Source organism: Ornithodoros turicata, chromosome 6, assembly GCF_037126465.1.
Source record: "Ornithodoros turicata isolate Travis chromosome 6, ASM3712646v1, whole genome shotgun sequence".
In the NCBI taxonomy this organism is placed as follows: Eukaryota; Metazoa; Arthropoda; class Arachnida; order Ixodida; family Argasidae; genus Ornithodoros; species Ornithodoros turicata.
The window spans coordinates 16698983-16719368 of record NC_088206.1 but is presented as its reverse complement, the minus strand read 5'-3'; the positions used below and the strand labels follow the sequence as shown (position 1 = coordinate 16719368).

General features: G+C 45.1%; 1 protein-coding gene and 1 long non-coding RNA gene across 6 annotated transcripts in view; one reads left to right on the top strand and one right to left on the bottom strand.

Annotated features, from left to right (window-relative positions):
• LOC135399284 (myelin transcription factor 1-like protein) overlaps nt 1-20386 on the top strand; it is a 143826-nt gene that overhangs the window by 48771 nt on the left and 74669 nt on the right. The window lies entirely within an intron of this gene.
• Nucleotides 1-20386, bottom strand: part of LOC135399286 (uncharacterized) — a 32995-nt gene that overhangs the window by 11499 nt on the left and 1110 nt on the right. Inside the window, exons 2-4 of the long non-coding RNA XR_010424235.1 lie at nt 11100-11144; nt 10962-11038; nt 10787-10858 (exon numbers count right to left, since the gene is read on the bottom strand). This is a non-coding gene — a long non-coding RNA (uncharacterized LOC135399286). The remainder of the gene's footprint in view (nt 1-10786; nt 10859-10961; nt 11039-11099; nt 11145-20386) is intronic.

Sequence of the window (20386 nt, the reverse complement as noted above, 5' to 3'; positions counted from 1 at the left end):
AAAAATGGCAACCACGTTTGTTGGGCTTACGAACAAGGTCGAGGAGACCTGTTTTTTCTTTCATGTCCATTCAGTCAAATTGTCCGAAGGATATTATAAAATTATCTGTAACGAGTGACCATTCTAGGTCGTGCCAACACGGGATGCACGTTTTTGTAGGGAATCAAGCGGAAATGTTCTGCAACTGCTGGCTGGGTTGAAGATGTATGATGAGAAAAAGCATGTTGGGGTTTATAGTGTAACGTGTTGACTTTTAAAAAGTACGCAACCTCGGATACAGCAGAAAATGTCGCGGTCATCAGCTACATTAATTGTGTGCCACATATAGTAGAAGCAGGCCACGTCAGCATCACCAACCATCCCACCTCATCAAGCTTCCTAATCAGAACTGTATTTCTCCTCTGTATATTCGCTCTGTAAGTTTCACTCACTGTTTTTAGCTTCATGGAATTGCGTTAACAAGGTACTGCACCTTGTTTACAGCAAATTATACTCCTCTAGTAAATGTTACTTTGCTTCCCAAAATTTAACAGCAGGTGCAATTCAGCAGAAGCGATGGTGTCACCTTTAGTTTCCTGAGATTGTATCTGTCATAGACTGAATACTTCTGCTTTCCGCTGTCCTGCCTACTAAGTACTAACCCATAATGTCTTTGAGAACCACAAATTTATTCACCGTCTATGACACCGTCACTTGTTGATTCTCCCCGTTCTTTAGCGCGGCTTTGAAAACAATGAAAGGGCATATCAATTACTTTCCAAAATCAAGGTCAAAGAGCAACAAAACAACATCTGTGTCTCAGTTTAGAGGGGAAAAAATCACGTTCGTAAACAAACAAAAAATATCGAGCTTTTGCTGTTCAGTAAAGCCGCGCCCGTGAACAAATAGGAAGAACAGAAGTAACAGTAAGGGGGCAACCTGCGCCAGAAAATATATTTGAAAGGAGGAAAAGAAGAAACAGACTCCGGTGCAAGCCGGCGGGTCGCGACCGAAGTGTCGCTATTTGAAATTTAAAGTCACCGCCGCCAGCGTTAGCTTTGCTTTTTCTCTTTCTCCTTTTTTTTTCTTTCTCGTTCGTTGCTCCGTGACGTTTCCTCCCCCTTCTCCTTCCTTTCCTTTCTTTTCCCCCCTTTCCTCCCGTGGTTCTTTCTCGGCCGCGAGGAGGCGCACGTGATGTTTCTCAATGGGCTTCCCTCCCTAGTCCGGCTCCGCGATTCTTTCCTTTTTGCTTCTTCTTCTTGCACGTAGGCGCGCAGAAGAGAGAGAGAGAGAGAAAAAAAAAAAAACGCTCGCGCGTGGTTTCCCACTCGCGGTTTCAAGTGGAGTAAGAAAAATAAAGAGAAGGTGCCAGGACGCTTTGATATACTTACGGCTCTCTTTTTTTATGCTCGCGTTCTGCTCTTTTTGATGTTGTTTTCCGCTAAGCCTTTTTTCTCCCACGTTTTTTTAACGGAATATAGACTCTTTCTTCTTTTTCTTTTTTGTGGGCGCATGCCCCTGTCGACAGAGGGCGTATTGTGTCTCGTGCGCACGCTATATCGTAGTTGGGACATTCCTCGTATCGCGGCGCTGCGTGACGGCTCCACGTGGTATACCTGCCTTCCCCCGATGTTTGCTTCTCTTATTATTATATGCGTGTAGGCTCTCTCGACTTATTTATGTACGCTTGCGTTTGTTTACGTTCTCTGTCTATATCTGCTCTCGCCAGAAAAATGTGGTCATGTCGTCATGATTGTTCTTTTACGTAATGGGTACTCTCTGAGGAATTCAAGAACGAGGGCTGCTTGCGCCGGAAGTTTGTAATGTTGGCTATGCATGATGTTCACGTAGCCACGGATGATATTATTGATAAGAACAGATTACCGCACAAGGTGTGTCTAACTACCACTTGGTATCAGCAACCGTGCCGGGCGCAGGCGTAGATGAAAATTAAAGTTTTGGATTTAATAAATTGTCACGTGGATGCGAGCCGCTTTGGAAGCCGGGAAAAACGCCCCAGGACATGATAGGTCTGAATTTCCAGTTTCGCAGAATTCATCATTGGAATTGTACGAGAAGATAGGATAAACAGTCTGTAAACGTTACCAACCCACACATCTCCGGTTCACGTTTTAGATTGTACATTTTCGTTACCGCTGCTTTCTTTTTCTTTTTTCCTGTTTTTTTCTTTTCTTGTAAATATCTGTGAGACCAAAATTTATGACCATTTAGATCGACTTAGATGCTTAACAAACAATACCTAGGCTTTTGTACTTGTGAAGAGGTCTCACTCCGCTAGTTTCCTGAATTCTAACTCGAAAGAAACGAGAGAAATCGGGAACCTTTGATATACGTGTATTACGAACCTTCCTACAATTATGTGTCTTGTTAGTTGCTTTGTATACTGGAGGTGACAAGAAAAGTCGCGATACATTCCTCAACTTTGAATGCTTTCAAATACGCACGGAACTCGATATTGGTGTGGATCTGTGGCCCGCGCCGTTGTCCACAAAAGTCACGGTTGCCTCGAAATGTTCGCGAAGTCGATAACATCGCTTGCAGGACAGCAAGGTTTACATTGCGTTCTCGAGAGAGCCCAAAGTTCAAGCAGTTGGGACGGTCTGCCTTCCTACAGTAATTAGCAATACCAATGTACCAACTTGCACACACTATTGCCTTAACTTAATTTGCAGAGGCTGCCCTCCTAAGTCCACCTAGTAGTGGCGTGCTTTACAAACTCTCCCAGTATTTTTCCAGCTTCGTTGCACCGTTCTCGACATACGCAAATACTTATAAAAAAGAAAAGAAACGCTTACCGAAAAACCACACGTTTTGCCGTCGGCTCGCCGTTCTGGTTTTTTTTTTATTCTGTGTTAGCACCGCGAAGCAACTATGGCTATGAACGGCGTACAGACGTGGAGGACAGATGGAGAGAGGACAGTAGGAAGGAGTGGGGGGCAAGGGGTTAGTATGCGTCCTGGGCTGACTTCAGGGGGAACTGTGCCCACATTCGCCTTGAAAGTCTTCGGAGAACCCAGGGAAAAACTTCAGACAGCACAGCGGGTGACAGGATTCGAACCCGTGTCACCTCCCAGCCTCCGCGTGGAAAGCGATCATCCTAACCACTATGCCACGGGAGCTGATCCTTTGTGGAGTCCTAGGCAAAGTGTGCCAGGCACAGCTCAACCCATGAATACATGTTGCTACAAACACTTTCGCCCATCGTTGACATGACAACGACGGAAACAACCTTAATACAACAATGTGGCCTCAAAATAAACGAGCATAGTGAAAAATATGCACCTCGAGACGATTGCATGCAGCATGCAGAACTGAACAAGATGAAGATGATAGGAAACAAGTTAAGAGCAAGTAATAACAACAACGCGAGTGGCTTGATCTGTGTTATCGTTGCGCCAGATAAATATAAAATCAAATCACATCAAACCAAACAACGCGAGTGTTAATAGGCCAACGGTAAGCAAAATGAGCATAAAACATCGAAGCCTTCCATGTTTTATGCACAAGCTTTCGCGTAGCAGTCCATATATTTCTTCAGGCCCGATGTTCAGCTAACCCAAAAGTAAGCCATCATAACAAAATAAGTAAATCGTGAGCTAAAATAATGCAATTCCGGAACCTCTCCGATGTACCCTCTCAGATTTCGATGCTGCGAAGCAGTCTTGAGGTGCAGCCCCGAATATTTCCTTTTTCTACTTCTTCTTTTGGAGCGTCGCCTGCAGAAATCGCCGCTCGTCCGCTCTAAATACGGCGATGGGGACCGAAATGAAAAAGGGGGTGAAACGGCAGGCAGGAGTCGGTCGTTAATTCGGCGATGCTACCTCCCTTTCCTTAATTACGAGCAGGTAATGCAGAGCGCGCATCCGTTTTATGGTTCGCCCCCCCTTTATCGGAATGGGAACTTGGGCGGCCGTAAAGTGCGCTTCCCCGGAATATTACAATTCTTGTGGCCAAGCCAGCTTTACAGAGATGCATCCCGCACTCATCTATGCCAACACGTTGCACATCGACTCGCGAATGTTAGGGATATGTTGCATACTCTATTTGTTTCTTTTCGATTTCTCTCCTGCGTGCTTCGTGGAAAGCAGGGTTAGAACGAAGTGCGTATATGTGTGGCTGAAGCATTAAGAGGGTTTTCGGCTCCAAATATAAAACGAGGAATCTCTCTCTCTCTCTCTCTCTCTCTCTCTTGGTGTGTGTGTGTGTTTGCTTTGTGGTGCGCATGTCCTATGCGGTGTGAAGTGCGAAGTTTACGACGCGAAACGAGCTTGTAGAAGAAGGCTTACTTGTTCATTATTCGATAACGGGTGGGTTTTTGCTGTATCGTACTGTGTAGTTTACCGTATACAGGTTATGTTGAGGCCCAGTTCAAGACTAGAGCTAGGGCCTACCGAATAATTCAATAAATACAAAACACGATTCGTATGAACTCATAAAAATGAGCTGTAATACAATAAAGTACACGAATATATGTGACACATGTAATACGTAGTGAACAGGAACAAACCAAACGCGAAAATAAAGGACATCGGATAAAATACGTGGCCTATTTAATTTATGTTATAGATACAAAGTTATTATAGATATAAAGATATTATATATATATATACAGGGTGTCCCAGAAAACGTGTCACTGAATTTTAATTTAAAGAAAAACTACGCCACATAGAATCATGCGGTCAACGTCATTTGTTCTTACTAGGTTTTTGCCACCTCCTGATGTGCATGTCATGTAACCTAAGTTTAATTACGTAAATTTTTGCGAACTGAACTCTCACTGAAATTTGCCAAGTAAGGGTCACTTTTTTGCCCCACCAATGGGAAGTGCGTGCCGAATTTACTCAAATTAACGATAATTGACAGGAATATTCAGGAGCTATCGGTGGGAGGGGGTAACGTTGGGTAGACGAGCGGTAGGAGCTATCGTATCTGAAAAAATAGTCGAAAATCCTGCTCTACGGAGCTCGCAGAGGAGAGCACGCGACGAATTTTTCGGCGGAATCATTGTCAGTCCGACGAAAGGAGGTTGGAAACCCAGCCCACACCGGCATGGTAGAAAGAGATAACAGAGCATAGCTTATCGCGTCCGGCCTCGGCTGGGACCATACCTTCCCTCTCCCAATTTCAGGAACTGTCACTTTCTGTCTCTGTGTGCTGGGTTTGCAACCTCCTTTCGTCGGGCTGACAGCGATTGCGCTCAAAAAGTCCTCGCGCGTTATACTCAAGTGCCCCGAGAAGCATGATGCTCGCCTATTTTTCCCGACAGGATAGATCCTGAATATGACTGTCAATTATCGAGTAAATTCGGCACGCTCTTCATGTTGGTGGAGTAAAAAAGTCACCTTTACTTGGCAAATTTCCGAGTTCACTTCGCAAAAATTTTCATAATTAAACTTAGGTTACATGACATGCACATCAGGAGGTGGCAGAAACCTAGTAAGAACAAATGCCGTTGACCACATGATTCTAGGTGGCGTAGTTTTTTATTAGAATTCAGTGACACGTTTTCTGGGACGCCCTGTATAGAGAACGTTGAGATAAATCGGAGACAGAAGACGAAAGTAGGGGAAGTAACAAAAAAAAAGTTTAAGAAAACTTAAAAGTTATAAAAGATAGGAGCGACAGTAGCTTTCAGAGTAAAAGTAATAGCTCATTTAGCTATTTAGCTTTCCTGACGAAGGCGGAGCTTCCGCCGTAACATTGACGTCGCCCCTAACTTTTATAACTTTTATGTTTTAATAAACCTTTTTTGTTTTTGTTACTTCCCCTACTTTCGTCTTCTGTCTCCGATTTATCTCAACGTTCTCTATACAGGGTGTCCCAGAAAACGTGTCACTGAATGTCACAAATGAAAAATCTGTATCGGAAAACAAAGGCACCCCGTATATATATAGACGTGTGCCATACATGAATGACACGAAAACAAATTATGTAGATGCAAATGAAATTAATTAGAATGAATATGAATATATACGTCATAAATGATGGAAAATAATAAAGGGAGTCATGATGATATCGCTGAAAATTTGATGCATTATATTGTTTGCAACACGCCACAACATACAGACACACCGAGCACACAGAACACACAGCTTTACAACAGCGCAGATACAGTATATTTCCTAGCTAAGAGTTCCTACCGTCACCTGTGGATCCCTTGGTAGAGTGTCCGCCTACCAATCCTAAGGTTGCGGGCAGGAATCCGGCCGCTCCTGCCACCGGTGGTGTGTGTCTGACATTTTTCTTGGGTTTTCCGGCAGACTTTTCGGACGGATATCGGCACAGTTTCCCTCTGAAGTCGCCCCAGGTCGTGTACTAATCCTGATGTCTCCCCTTCCTTCCTGCTGTCCTCTCTCCATCTCTCCACATCTGTACGCCGCTCACAGCCACAGTTTCTTCGCGGCGCTAACACGAATTCAAAAAAATCGAAGCCAGCCGTCGTGCAGGCATCGTACACATCGTCTTCCTCCCGGGATGCTATGCATTCTATGCCGCGTGCTGAGATTTCAACGGATATTAATCCACTAAACGACTACTGCAGTGTTGCTAATGATTGTAGATGCAACGTAAAGCCACGTATTATCATCGAATTACCAAGAAAGACTGCTTCTCCGACAAGCACTACGCTAGTGCAGGCAAAGCACGCTTCACAGGAGCTTAATACTTGCGGATGAGCGGACGCGGTGTGTCTGCATTCGATGAATGCATTTGACGTTACACTATAGGAACTGGATCCTCTGGCACTTTTTTTTTTTGTTTCAATGATCTTCCCCGAGGACGAGGTGAGGGAGTAAATACCAGAATCAATGTTTGTAGGTTACACTCAAAGGAGATACGCCACGCGTCGCGTTGGATGATCCATCAGATGGCCCATGATGTAGCAGGCAACTGCAATGCCAGCGCTGCAGTCAACCACAGTAATAACCACCTACAAATCGAAGCCTGACATTCCAAGATTGACGTTTCCTTAACACCTTGCCGTCACCCACGTTTCCGCGAGCGGCTGTCGCTATTGGGCAACTATACCAACGTGATAGATCACGTGTTCGAATTGAAATTCGGATCAATTTTGAAACCAAATATCGATAATCAATTCCGCGCATTCGAAGTAAGCCGCAGACGTCACGCGAACATTTACTAGAAAAAGTCGTTCCAGTCGAGCACCACCATGTTTTGGAAATATTTTTCGCACTCTACAAGTCTTTACATGCTCAAGATTTTTCGGTCCAGTTCGTCGCGCAGCTCCATCCAACTGGCTAACAAACAAGTCGACCAGCTTTCCCTTTTCCCTAGGCGGCAACGCCCCAGCTTCTGTAATTCCCCTAAAGCAGGTCCTAGCAGCTAACCCTGCTTCTGCACAGCCTGTGCGTGCTTCGCCTTCCTTTCGCCCCCCCCCCCTCCCCCACCAAGGTTTCCAAGAGCCAGGGGATGAGGGGATGCAATTTGAAGCGAGGATCGCGAGGGGGAGAAGGAACGACGCGCATTCGGGGTTCTGCTGGAGCACAAATGCCGCCGAGGGAGGGAGGAAGGGAGGGAGAAAGAGCGAGGAGGGGGGGAGACGAAGGCGGCAGCACTTCGCGCACTCATCTATCAAGATAGCGGCGAGGCCATTCATCATTCTGAGCGTCCTCCTCTCCTTCCCTTTCGCCTTCTTTCGTCTTCTCGGTGGCAGATCTTCTCTTCGTTCGTTCCCTTTTGTTTTAGGGTAGATTATATTGGAGGTTTGGGGATTCTCCCGCGTTTTCTGTGTGCGTGTTTGTGTGCCTGCTTATTTTGAGCTCGGTACGGGAAGAAATGAAGAAAGCAAGGATGTGGGCGGAAGAAGGGGGGGGGGGTTGGTTTCTGCTTTTATGGATGGTCTGGTTGGTTAGATGGTTGTGTAAGCGGTGCACGGCGATTGGCGGCATTATTTCGCTCGTAAATAATGTATATATATAAATAAATGCGCAACGTATTTTTTACGCGACCTACTCCATTTAGTCTTGTTCCTATTATGCTTTGGTGGCTAAGTTGTCGTTGCATTCCTACGTAAATTCAGGTATCAATTTATTCTACAGTCATTATTCTGTTATGTAATTGACGATGCGAAGATGGTTACATGGAACTACAGTCTCTAATATTAACTGTGCTCCTACATGTTTTGCATGCAAAGGTTTGCTGAGCATAAAAGACTCGCTGCGTACATGACGGGAGAAACGGGCGCAGTGTCACGTGATACGTGTTTGCCTATAGTGGAACTGTGAAGTGTAGAAACACGCATGTTTCTAACGGGATAGCGTCATGTTCGTTACGTCAACGTATAAGGATTGTTACGTTATTCTAGCTTGTATCTTTTACTGAACAGACAAACAAAACAACAGCTTGTGGCACATGTGGAACATGAATGGTAAAGCATTTCGTTAGCGGTGTCACTTTTACGCTTTATCGCGGTCACCTGTATCGTCGTCCTTTACACCACACTGGAAAGCACCAGAAAGCACCTTTTTAGTCATATCAGTCTATATTTTCGAAGGTTCTGATCCCAAGGCAGCGAGTTCGATCTCGGCAGAGAACGCCAGCAACTTGGTGGCACCGTTACAAGTTACAAGACACACCGTCTTCCGCGAGGTACGTTGAATACGGTGTGCCTTGAGTGATGATTTCCGCGCACGTTAAAGAACCTTCAGGTGGGCGTCGCTTATGATAGTTGTGTCGCGAAGTAAAGCCACGACCCAAGCAGCACGTACACAAGACGTACGTATGAGGTAAAAGGATTATCAAACGGCCACGAAGTTTTACAGAAGTTGAAAAGAAAAACCCGGAAACGGTTTGAAGCAACGACCACCCTGCCCGGAATTTTCCCCGAAGCGGACAGTGACCTATGGCGAATGACATCACCACTCGGACTTGACCTTCTGGAATATTCCCGAATCTGGCTCACTGACAAACGCCTGTGGCGTGCCTGTACCGATTATGACGTCATGTACCGAACCTAGCTATTTAAGTAATGTGTAACCAGCTACGCATCTTGTCCTGACGAAGACAGTGCCACTGTCGAAACGTCGACCCCTTGCCCATTTTACTTTTTAACGTCTCCCTATGTAATAAACTAGTCTTTGTAACTTCCCCAAAATCTGTTTCCGCGTCTTTTTTTTTTTGAACTTCTGTAAAACTTCGTGGCCGTTTGACAATCCTTTTACCTCACCCTATACCGGGTGTTTCAGTTAAATCCCCGGGCTAAATAATTCGCGAACCGGTGCACCAATCGAATAACTTTCTTTTTTACAAGTATCTGTCCAATACCGCCTACAAGATGCGCACCGCGTGAATGAGCGGGAGGCGCTCATTATTTATATAAAAATTCAAATGAGTTTCGTGAAAAAAGCTAACTTCTAAAGCAGGGCGCTGTCGGCATTAAAATGGGTACTACCCCTTTTGGGACCTTCAGTGGACACCTTTTAGAGAAAAATCTGCCACCGAAGCGGGTCATTTGTTGCAGTAATTAATTGGTTTCGGTTTACGTATTTTTGTCGCGGCTGGTCGCGGCGAAGCGCAAAAGGACGTAAATCATTGGTGTAATTCATTGGTGTAAGGACGTAATTCATTGATGGACATGGGAGTGAAAGAGCGTCCTTTTGCGCTTCACGGCGACCAGCCGCGACAAAAATATGTAAACCGAAACCAATTAATTACTGCAACAAATGACCCGCTTCGGTTGCAGATTTTTCTCTAAAACGTATCTAGTGAAGGTCCCAGAAGGGGTAGTACCCATTTTAATGCCGACGGCGCCCTGCTTTAGAAGTTAGCTTTTTTCACGAAGCTCATTTGAATTTTTATTTAAATAATGAGCGCCTCCCGCTCATTCACGCGGTGCGCATCTTGTAGGCGGTATTGGACAGATACTTGTAAAAAAGAAAGTTATTCGATTGGTGCACCGGTTCGCGAATTATTTAGCCCGGGGATTTAACTGAAACACCCGGTATATATATATATATATGTCATGTATATGTGCTGGTTGGCAATAAGTTCCCAAACAACACAATGACGTCCAGAGGATGTCCTGCGGATATTTGCGCTTAAATGCAATGTTAGTTTTGGAACATCACATGAATGGGATAAATGGCCAAAGGGCAGTGGCTTTCTGAGAGAAAACAGATACTATACATATCTTTCCGTAGAGCTTCCGCAAATTCAAGAGTCCTGTTCGCCTCAGAGTCAAAATGAACGGTGAGGTGTCTAAGTTTAATTTGATTACGTACACGTAAAACATTAAAGTGAGGAATTGCTTGAAGTATTCACTCAACATCAATATAACGTGTGTGTTTCTGGTTCGAGACATTCAGTATGTCAGTCGAAAATTTTCCAATATGCCCAGTATCCAGCCAATGTTGGTAGAATGCTGGGCACACTGTGCCATTATACCCAATAAACAGACAATATTGGGTAAATCTTGGGAATACAGGACCGACATTAGACCAGTTTTGCCGGCGTCTAACCAATATTGGGCCAAGATTCTGTGCTGCTTGGGGACTTATCCTTATAACATTGATTCTTCTTCTTCTTCTTCTGCTTTTGTTTTTTTCTATTTCATTATTATTTTTTTTTTTGTTGGAGCAATAGATCTACAAACTGTACGTAGCTAGAACGCGAATTAATTTCTTTTCGTTCTCGCCTGTCGGAATTACCTAAATTCGTCATGCTGACAAATTGGTAACTGGGACTTTCTCCAGACATTTAAGTGATTTACATGTGTACCCGTTGACAAATCTCTAGCACTTATGTACAGTGAAAAGGAACATATACCAACCTGAATACCCCTGCGGTCATGCCGTTTCCTTATGTGGAGGACGCGATATTTCATGTCTGTATCTGCAGAAATCTAATAAAGAATAAAGTAAAACGTAAGACACAGGTAGTGGCGCAGGCCTTTCAGAATGACAAATTTCATATGTTATGATATTTCTCTCGAAGGAAATACGTACGAATAGATCAGGAAGTGGCTATACTGAAGCACAATTTTCGAGGTACAACGAGTCCCCCGATGACATGGGAAACCCACCTAGAAAGCAAATTATATTACAAATTATTTTCATGTCGATTTCGCGCTCGTTTATGTTCACCTTATTCCCTGTAGTTCCCGATAGGCCTGCTGGTCTGCGAAGTCCCTGTAATTCGATCCTGTTGAGCACGCTGATCACCTTTTATACATCCCAAGCGGCACACTCTTGGCCCAATACTGAACCAATATTGGCAATGTCGGCCCAAGATTGGACCAATAGGGGGCCAGTATTGACAATATTAGGCCAAGATGTTGTGCTGCTTGGAACGGTGCTTAGCGCGATCATTGTCACAAAAAGGCGTACGCCCCGTACTCTCTACAAATCAGGCGTGATAACGTCGGTATCATTCTGTGCAGTGGTTGGCGTCGTGTTATGTGGTGAACTACTGTTTTAAGAGGCAGTTACATCACCACCACCGTTTTAAGAGTGTGCGCCGATTGGCTTACATCCTGATTTTATGTGTCTACGTGCGAAAGAGTGAGATGAGGTATTAAGCTGGCCTTCTGTACCTAGGGACGCGTCATTCCCCAACCTACCCGCTACCTGGGTTGAATAAAAAAAAACGAGTCTCGACCAGCTAGCTCAGTAGGAACGAGGATATATACTCACAGAGTCACGCAGGCATTTAAAAAAAAAACGCAATCTAAGTGTCCTCTTCCTTCCCTCATTCACATAGGCGTTCATTTAAAGGGAGGGGGGATTGAAAGATGCATAACACAAAAGTCTCGAACGCGCACTGAAAGTCACGTGTGCTCGTCGTTGTTTCGCAGGAATCCGTTTTCTTTGTTGCAGAACACGCCGCAGCAAAAAAAGAAAAAAAAGAAAATAAAATGTGGCAGATACGATGCAAGTTACATCAAATCAACGACAGCGACAGAGATGTTTATTTGAGCTCGTCTGTCGCTACGCGCATTGTTCGCTCTCTTGAATGCGGTCCGCAGCAGTAACTTCTTGGTCAGAACCAGGGTGTTGTACTTGATATGCTCCACGATGTTGGTCGGCAGTAGGGTGTTGAAGGACCATAAGGGGTGCGCCTTATGGTTACTGTAGTATGTGGACGTTCGTTCATTGGTGAAAGTTTCAGCCAGGAACGCATGTATCTTGGGAAGGGGCACGTTGTGGGAAATCCACCACGATGCGTTTCTTCTTCTTCTCGTTTCTTCTCTTCTGTGTTTCGGCGATGCGACATATGGGACAAGATCGGCACGAAATGGAGCCCTTAACAACAACTCTCGCTGTAAAAACAAAAACAACAACAAACAGTGTGGGCTACTCCACTGCTTCATGAAGCTTCTCGAGAGCCATCATTACTGAGCACTTGAGACACTTCAGCACACAGGCCCAGCATCGCCTTTTGCATGCATCCTACAAATAGCGAGAAAATCAGACAAGGCTCTGTACTTTAGATAGAACGGTACACATGCGGCCTTGCATGCTGGACAACCGTCATCTCCCGACAAGCGGTCGCAAGAAAACGAGAAAACTGCTGGTCAGAGATGTCTTGGCCATCCAACCCTCTGGGCGTTGTATCAATGAACCTTCTGTAACAATTTACCCTCCCCTGAAGCGCCTGTTTGTGTCTCGGGTCGACCTCTTCTGTGCATTTTTCCTTTCTATTTTTATTTATTTATTTATTTATCTATTTATTTATTACATGTACGTCAAGTACATGTAAGTCAAAGTACGGGGGCTAAGTTTATGTCTGACATCCATGGACCTCTTGCAGTCGACTTTTCAACACCATCACCTCCCACGATGACACACCCAAATCGCCAATTCGCGCAGTTACTCAAACCCCGTTGCAAGCTTCGATTGAGCTTCTCGTACGTTATCTGCGCAGTACACAAATAGCAGACGATACCACCGGTCCTGTCGTCTGCTGTGTAACACCTTGTATAGCTGGATATTCCCCATGGTTAGGAGAGCACGAAAAGACATGACGTTGAGTATACCCACGTGACAGCAGAAAGCTATGACGTTTTGTGCGTCTTCTGCTGACGTATCCTGGGGAAAGTCGCTGCACACAGATAGCAGACGACACCATCGGCCCTGTCGTCTGCTATCTGTGCAGTACACCGCTCTCAAGACTCCAGCGCCCTGAGAACGCTCGGAGGACCTGGCGGGAAATTAAATGACGGAGGAATCATTTGGTTATTATAGATGAATCACAGTTGTCGAATAACACTGAGAATTGTAAGGTAGATAACTAGTAATAAGGCAAAATTGTTGATGATGAACAAGTTTATGATAACAGGTGCAAAACTCTGGTTCTGAAATGAGCTATGTCTCGGTTACATACAATGTTGAAGGGAAGAGTGTTCCATTCCGCTGTCGTTCGTGGAAAGAAAGAACCTGAAAAGGATGACGAGCGACACAGGGGGCGTTGAATCTTGAAATGATATCTGTTCTAACGGGGCTGAGGTGTGAGATGGGGGGGAGGGGGGGCAAAGATCGGTACTGGATCGGTGATAAAATAGTTTATGTAGAAGGCATAACCTGGATACAGCGCGTCATACTGATAGCTTGCTTAATGGCAACTGTTTTTTTTTTGTTTTTTTTAACGTAGTAACGCTTGTACACTTCTACGCTTGTTACTCCTTCCCCTTGGCCTATTTTCTTATAGTCCTTATCTGTGTCAGTATGTTGTATAGATGCGATTTCTGTATATTAAATCAATTTTGCTGGAGAAGCATCCAACCTATACATGTACCCCTCACAGTCTCTCCCTTTGCGAGAAGGCATAATGTTGCTGCGAATGTGTAATGGAGTGTGGTGATAGTGACACGGGCTCTTCGTGCTTGCTTAGATGCACAATTCGGGAACACAGTAATGCGTTGCCGTCAAAAATGAAGAAAGTCGACGCAAAATAGCAGCGACTAAATGAAAGGCTGAGCCCTGAGTCTGTGGAAAGAATACCACTTTCGCCGTTGCCAGCCCATCAACATTTTGGACGCCCCTGAAGTGCAAGTCATAATACTCTTGCAGATCCCGAAAAACGGCAGACTTTGATAGCTTTTTTTTTTCTTTTTTAAATTTGTAGCTCCGTCAGAAAAGGCGTTTTCTCCCTTGCCCTTAAATGGCGAGGGAGGGCAAAATCAGCTTCTTCTCCTTCCTATTTAAAAGCAAGGAAGATAGCAAAGCGACAAAATCCTTTCTCTGAAAACGGAACCGAAAAAAGTTAATTAGTAAAAATACTACCAAATAAACAAAACAAAAAAAAACTACCCATGTGGTTTCTAGTGTGACCATAAGGTGGTCAATCTGTCCTAGAATATACCGCCATTACAAAAAAAAAACGAAATTCGGTAGAATACATTCTGAATACATTTTCTTTTTTGTAATCAATCAATCAATACATTCGGCATACCACAGCAAATAACCCACAGCAACCCTATTTTTCAACTATGGGACCTCTTCTTGTAAAACACAATTCTGTATTGATATCCCTGAACCCTTCGTCTGTTGGGAAATACTGTGCATCCCTTCGCGTCTGGCTCACATTGGCTTGATAAACGAAACCAGAACCCTTAATTGTGCCGTCGCTTTCTTGTAAAAGACAATCTCGCACCTAAAGCTAAAATCAACTGTAATGATCGAAACAAGTACCAACGTATGTCCTCACTGAGTGGCAGCACGTTGTCACGTAATCAGTAATACGCCTGCACAGTATGTTCCTTAAAATGACCTTCGCAAATGAGAACAAATTTGGCCTTCTAATAGCGTGACTATCCGTAGATGACCCAGGACAGACTGGTGGCACGCAGGGACCTGTGGTATTCGAATTGTCAGTGCATTGTGTCTTGCTTGGACGTGGTGTTATCGATACCACCATCCTAACCCTGTCATGTGTCAGAGTTTTTCGCTCATATTCATCCACTTTTTCTCGGAAAATCTCGCGAAGTGCGATGGCAGTTGGCGATATACAAAGGCACAAAAACTGTACACGTACATAGTACACTCTGCAATCGGACGGCTAAAACGGGTTTCTTTCTCCTCCCCCCCTTTTTTTTCGTTTAAAACCACATTATTATTTCTACGTCTGCGTCGCGAACGGTTATTTCCCCTTATGTAACATCCTATAACATTCGCAAACGAAGCAGACGTCATCCTATTCGATAGCAATAATCAGAGATCCCACTCTCATCAACCATACCTCCTTCCTTCACATCTCAACCCTTTCCCGTATTTCCCAACGACAACAGCGTCAACAGGGTTGCACGTCGACTCGATTTCAAATCCCCCTCTCTTGTCTTTGAGGCGACAGTGTGCCTCTCCTCCGTTTGCCCTCGCGTTTCCCCAATGCGCGCATTTTCCCTTGATGAGCGGCTGCTGTCCCGCGCCGCCTGAGGATTGCAAAGAGGACGAGAGGCGAGAGGGGGAGCCACGTGACCACCAAAGCCCCTTTTTAACCCCTTTGCGCCCGGATCGATCACGAAACGAACGAACATCGAAAGGAAAAATGCTCCCTGCAAAGAATTTAGCGCAAAAATGGGGAAATATCTCCCCCTCGCCTCTTTCGCTGCCTGCCGGAGGTACATATATTCTATATAGCTTTATATATCTATGGGAACGAAGGAAAGGGGGGACGACGGAGAAAATGAAAAATGCGTGGGCGTTTTCGCTGCGAGGAATAATTAACGAGTCCCTCGAAGGGGAAGGGTTAGGAGCGCGTGGTGGCGCTGCGAAATATGCCCCGTGCGTTCTGCTGCTGCTGTTTTATATGAACGTGCGAAAATGTGAAGAAGGAGCCTCTGGGATGCAATGGGGGAAGAGGAGGGAGGGGAGAAGCGAGTGCTGTTTCCAGGGCTAGGTGCGTTAATGTGGGTGCGAGGAACCATTACCGCTTATTAATATTCTCCCGGCGCTCGTGCACACGCTTGTGGGAAGATTTGGCAGAGTAAAAGAGGAAGAAAGAAAGAGACGGTCTGCGGTGGCGGCATGTTCGCTTGTGGGTGAGGAAGGAGGAAAGCTGTGAAAGGGGGGGGGGGGGCAAAGGTACACTCTTAATACAGAACTTCACCACACGACACACTGAAGGCCAACCGTTGTGCAGAATATGTTTCCGCTCTTGATTATTGAAAAGTGCGGGGCGTACGCCCTTTAGCGACGAATAAGATAACGGAGGAAGTGTCACAAAAAGGCGTGCGTCTGCCGCTTTCAACGAATCAATTGAGAGAACGATGTCATTCAGGATGACGATTGGCTAGGAGCGCTTGCGGTGAAGTCTGAAGGGTGTGTTTAATAAAATGAAAGTTCCTGTCCCCGGTGTCCTCACTCTGTCCGGGTTCCTACACGATAAAGACAGATGGTGGTGGTGGCGGTGACGAAAACCGGCTTGCCGTTGTTGGCCTCACTTATGTGGGCAGCGTCACGACTGTATCCAGGATGAGATGAGATGATGTGATAATAGGTGAAGCAATGATGACGGCCCAAAGTTAAAATCTAGTGCAGTCACTGCCAGAATTGGTGACAAGTCCGAGCAGTACTCATAGTCTTTGAGATAGGCCAGACTGCTGGAGAAACGCTAAAGACAGAGCTTCGCCGCACAACACGCAGGGAACCAATCATCGTTCAAATCATATCGTTCTCTTTCCTGACTTGTGTACGCTTTTGCGGAACTGTACGCAAGGAATTACGACAAAGAACGGTGCCATTCAGACGGTTGTCATGCGGTGAAGTTCTATTTTTAAAGTGTTCGGGCGTATCCGTCAGCCGTGCTCAATTCCTTTGTTGTTTTCGGCTAGAACTTTGACGTGGGAAGCTCTCGGTACCCAACGCTTCTAAGATGGAGATCCCTTCACCAGCAAGATATTTCTTGTGGATCAGAATTTAAGTGAAGTAAGATGAACGCTTGCTGCAGTTTTATTGTGTACAGATTGGGACAAAAAGTCGCGGAACACGGCACTGGCGTATTTCTTCATGGGAGCGGCCTCCAGCTAGCTATCAGGAAGAGATCCAATAAGAAACGGGTGACCGACCGGCTATTCTATCCATCTATTACTATGCGTGTGCGCTCCTGTTTGCTGTTAGGGTGTCGCTCCAATGGAGAAATGTGACACCCGTGTGTTCCGTAAAATTTTGACCAAAGCTGTACATGCATTGGACACAAATTCCGTACGAGGATCCGTATTACGACGCACCACTAACGTAGCAGCGAAAAGATATAATTGTAATTGTCACGGGGCGAAATAGAACTAATCTTACGAAATACTCCCGTTGAGAAATGACGCATTCTACATTAATAAGCAAGTCTAGATTGCCCTTCAATATGGATCCCTACGTGCCGTGATATCATGAGTGAGTGAGTAAAAAGAAGAAAAACATGGAGAAATTGGCACCACCAACGTGGAAGCCGCCTACTCCATACCACGTGAACGACTCTTAGCACATGAACGTACATAGACACTTGGAGTGCAGATACTCAGGTACGAAGAGTCACAAAAATTAGAGAAAGAAACAAAAAAGAGAAAAAGAAGAGAAAGAAACAGACGAACAACAGGAACAGAGGCACAAAAGTGATATCATGGCGATGAGCCTTCCTTATCGAACCATGATTAACCGATAAGAGGTGTTCCAATGCTGCTGAGGTCAAAGTTCATACTTATCGGTTGTATTTGGTTGGGAATAAAATGTGCTTGTGAGTGTAAGAACAAAATGTATTTTCTATGGAAGATAAGTGGGAGTTTTTTTTCCTTTTTCTTTTTTTTTTTTTTTGCAGTTGTGTATCTGTTGCTTGCTTTATGTAGGGTATGTCGTTTCTTGCGGGCGATTATACACGACACCCAAACACGTGTTACATATCCTCGACAGCAAGGATAAAAAATTCGCGCCCGTTACAGTGAAAATTACACACACACTAACGAATTTAGAAATTTGTTCTTGAAAGAAGATCAGTCGGTTTCGAAGCTTTTCTAATCGCTCCCCGTTGCATTATATCTTTTTTATGTCAGCGATAAACAGCTTCGGGAAGTACGTAAAATATACTGCCTTACAACATCCGCAGTCGCATTGACTATAAATGGGTATGTTCAAATAATTACGCCGTACGCGAGTGATATAGGGTTAGTGAACGTCTTCAGCCGACTTCACTGGCAGCGCTGGCGCCACCAGTGGTCACAATGAAATCGACCTCGTATTCGAAAGGCTGTGGATCACTCAATTCGGTCATCTCACTGATATGGAGGAACAAGAAGCTCGTAAAGATATCGCCTTACTATATATATATAATATTCAAAATCAATATGGAAAGTTTGCTTATAATTCCAGACTTCCCTTGCTACTGCAACGAGGTTAGGTTTACTACATAACCTATCTTGAAAGTGTAGAGTCAACTCAGCTGGGAAACCCGAGGTGATTATGCAAAATACGGCGCTTTGCACGTGACGTCATCAAGGTAGACGTGGATATTTTTGTTTCTGTTCTTTTACTTTTGCGCGCAACCTGCAGAAGTGTGGACGTGCACGACATGCTCACGAAGGGATCCTGTTCTGTGATGGCAAAATTGGAAAACAGCGAAACCTCAACATTTCTGTTTAAAATATTTTGCTGATCGCGTTGTGCCAAAGGCTTGTCACGCTGGGGTGCGCCGATATATTCCGCACGTATAACGTTTTTCCGGAACCCGTTTCCCGCTATTTCTTCTCGCACCTAGCACCCGCATCGCTTGCACACTGCCGTATTTAACGATCATATAATCGTTCCAGCTCGTAAACGTCCCGTGGAGCTGCGTCGGCTGTCCAGTAGGTGTTTGGTGCCGTTTGTAGCCAAATGATGGGCGGGGTTCTTGTCGTACCCCGTCACCAGTACTTCTCGATTGAACGTTCTGCGTAACCGTTCTGGAAGCGGCCAGCAATGGGAAGTTTATTTTAGAGCTCCTTCTTTCCATATACTTCGCAGGACTGTAATTACGGCTTTCCGCATTGTAATAAACTTCGTGGACTTTTGTAAGTTTCACGTAGCCTACTACGTTCTTGCTTGAATGACGCTTTAGAATCTAGTCATACCTACATCATTCAACGTTTTACGTTCTCTCCATAGTCTTAATTCTGCTACGAATCGGATGTAAGAGACACAGCTGCAAAGTGAGCTTTCTGAAACTCCTGAAACCTACAGGCCCTAATATCTGGGTCAGGCCCTACATATAAGTAGGGAGCGACTTTTTCTGGTGAAATGCCTTTCTCAGATTCGGGGGGGGGGGGGAATGGGGCGCTATTTTTAAATCTGTGATTCGGGGAGAAATCGTGCGATAATGGTGCCTTCGGGCGGACCTTTGGCGACCACATGGCCACCTTTGTTCGTCTTGGGTGGAAACGTCACTTGGGGATTTCATAGTGAATGGAATTCAGGGAGAAATCGGGTTTAACCCGATTTCTCCCTGAATTCCATTCACTATGAAATCCCCAACCCGAATTGGTCGGAGGTCAGTTTGGGGGGAGTCACCGGGCGGAATCAGTTTGTTGTTGTTATGCGAAAATTTATGATGAACGTGATACAGAAACTGTACTGAACACAAACTAATTCGATGGCAACACTAAAGGACTTTTAACCCTAAAATGTCACTCCCTATATATAAGTTACAACAACAATGCTTCTCGCATATAGCTGTGACTTCTGTTACCTTTACGTATGGCTGGCACTTCTCTTCTTTCTCTCTCTCTCTCTCTCGTGAGAGCAACAGCATAGCGAGCTGGCTGCATTAATCATTCCGTTGTGTCCACCTTTATAAGCAGTGTCTGTCCCCATCTTTTCGACGTGACCAGCTTTTGATGGGAAACACTCGTTATATTCGCATCGTGTGCTGGGCTTTTTGAGATCGGTATCGAGAGTACGTGGCAGTGATTTTACTTAGCGTCGCTCACAGTTTTGCGCCGCATTAACATTCGGTTCGTATGTGTTCCGACTAATCATCCCGTGGCTAATGCACTGCAAGATAAAAGCCAAAAGTGCGTGATATCGCTTTCACTCGTGCTTGCTCAATGGCTGCGAGTGGCTTAATTATGATGATTGAGAATTGCCTGAGACACGGTGGCGGCGTTTCTTTTTATTTTTATTTTTCGTTTTTGTTTTGCCCGCGATGCTGCGCTTCAGTTCGCAAGAGGAGCTTCTCTATGTATCTGTGTGTGTGGAGGAGAGGGGTGTGGGTGTTCGAGAGGGAGGATATCCGATGGCCGCTGTTGCTGGCGTTCGGCGTGGGAGCCCGGCTCAAAACAAATGGGGTCGCTGCGCGGATGTCTGCGAAGTGATCATTCAAGCCGGGAGTTTGCACAGGGGATTTTCATTTGTGCGCGGCACCCATCTCACCTTGCTGGCGCTATTACAATGGCTCGGGGCTGTTGTGAAATCGTTCG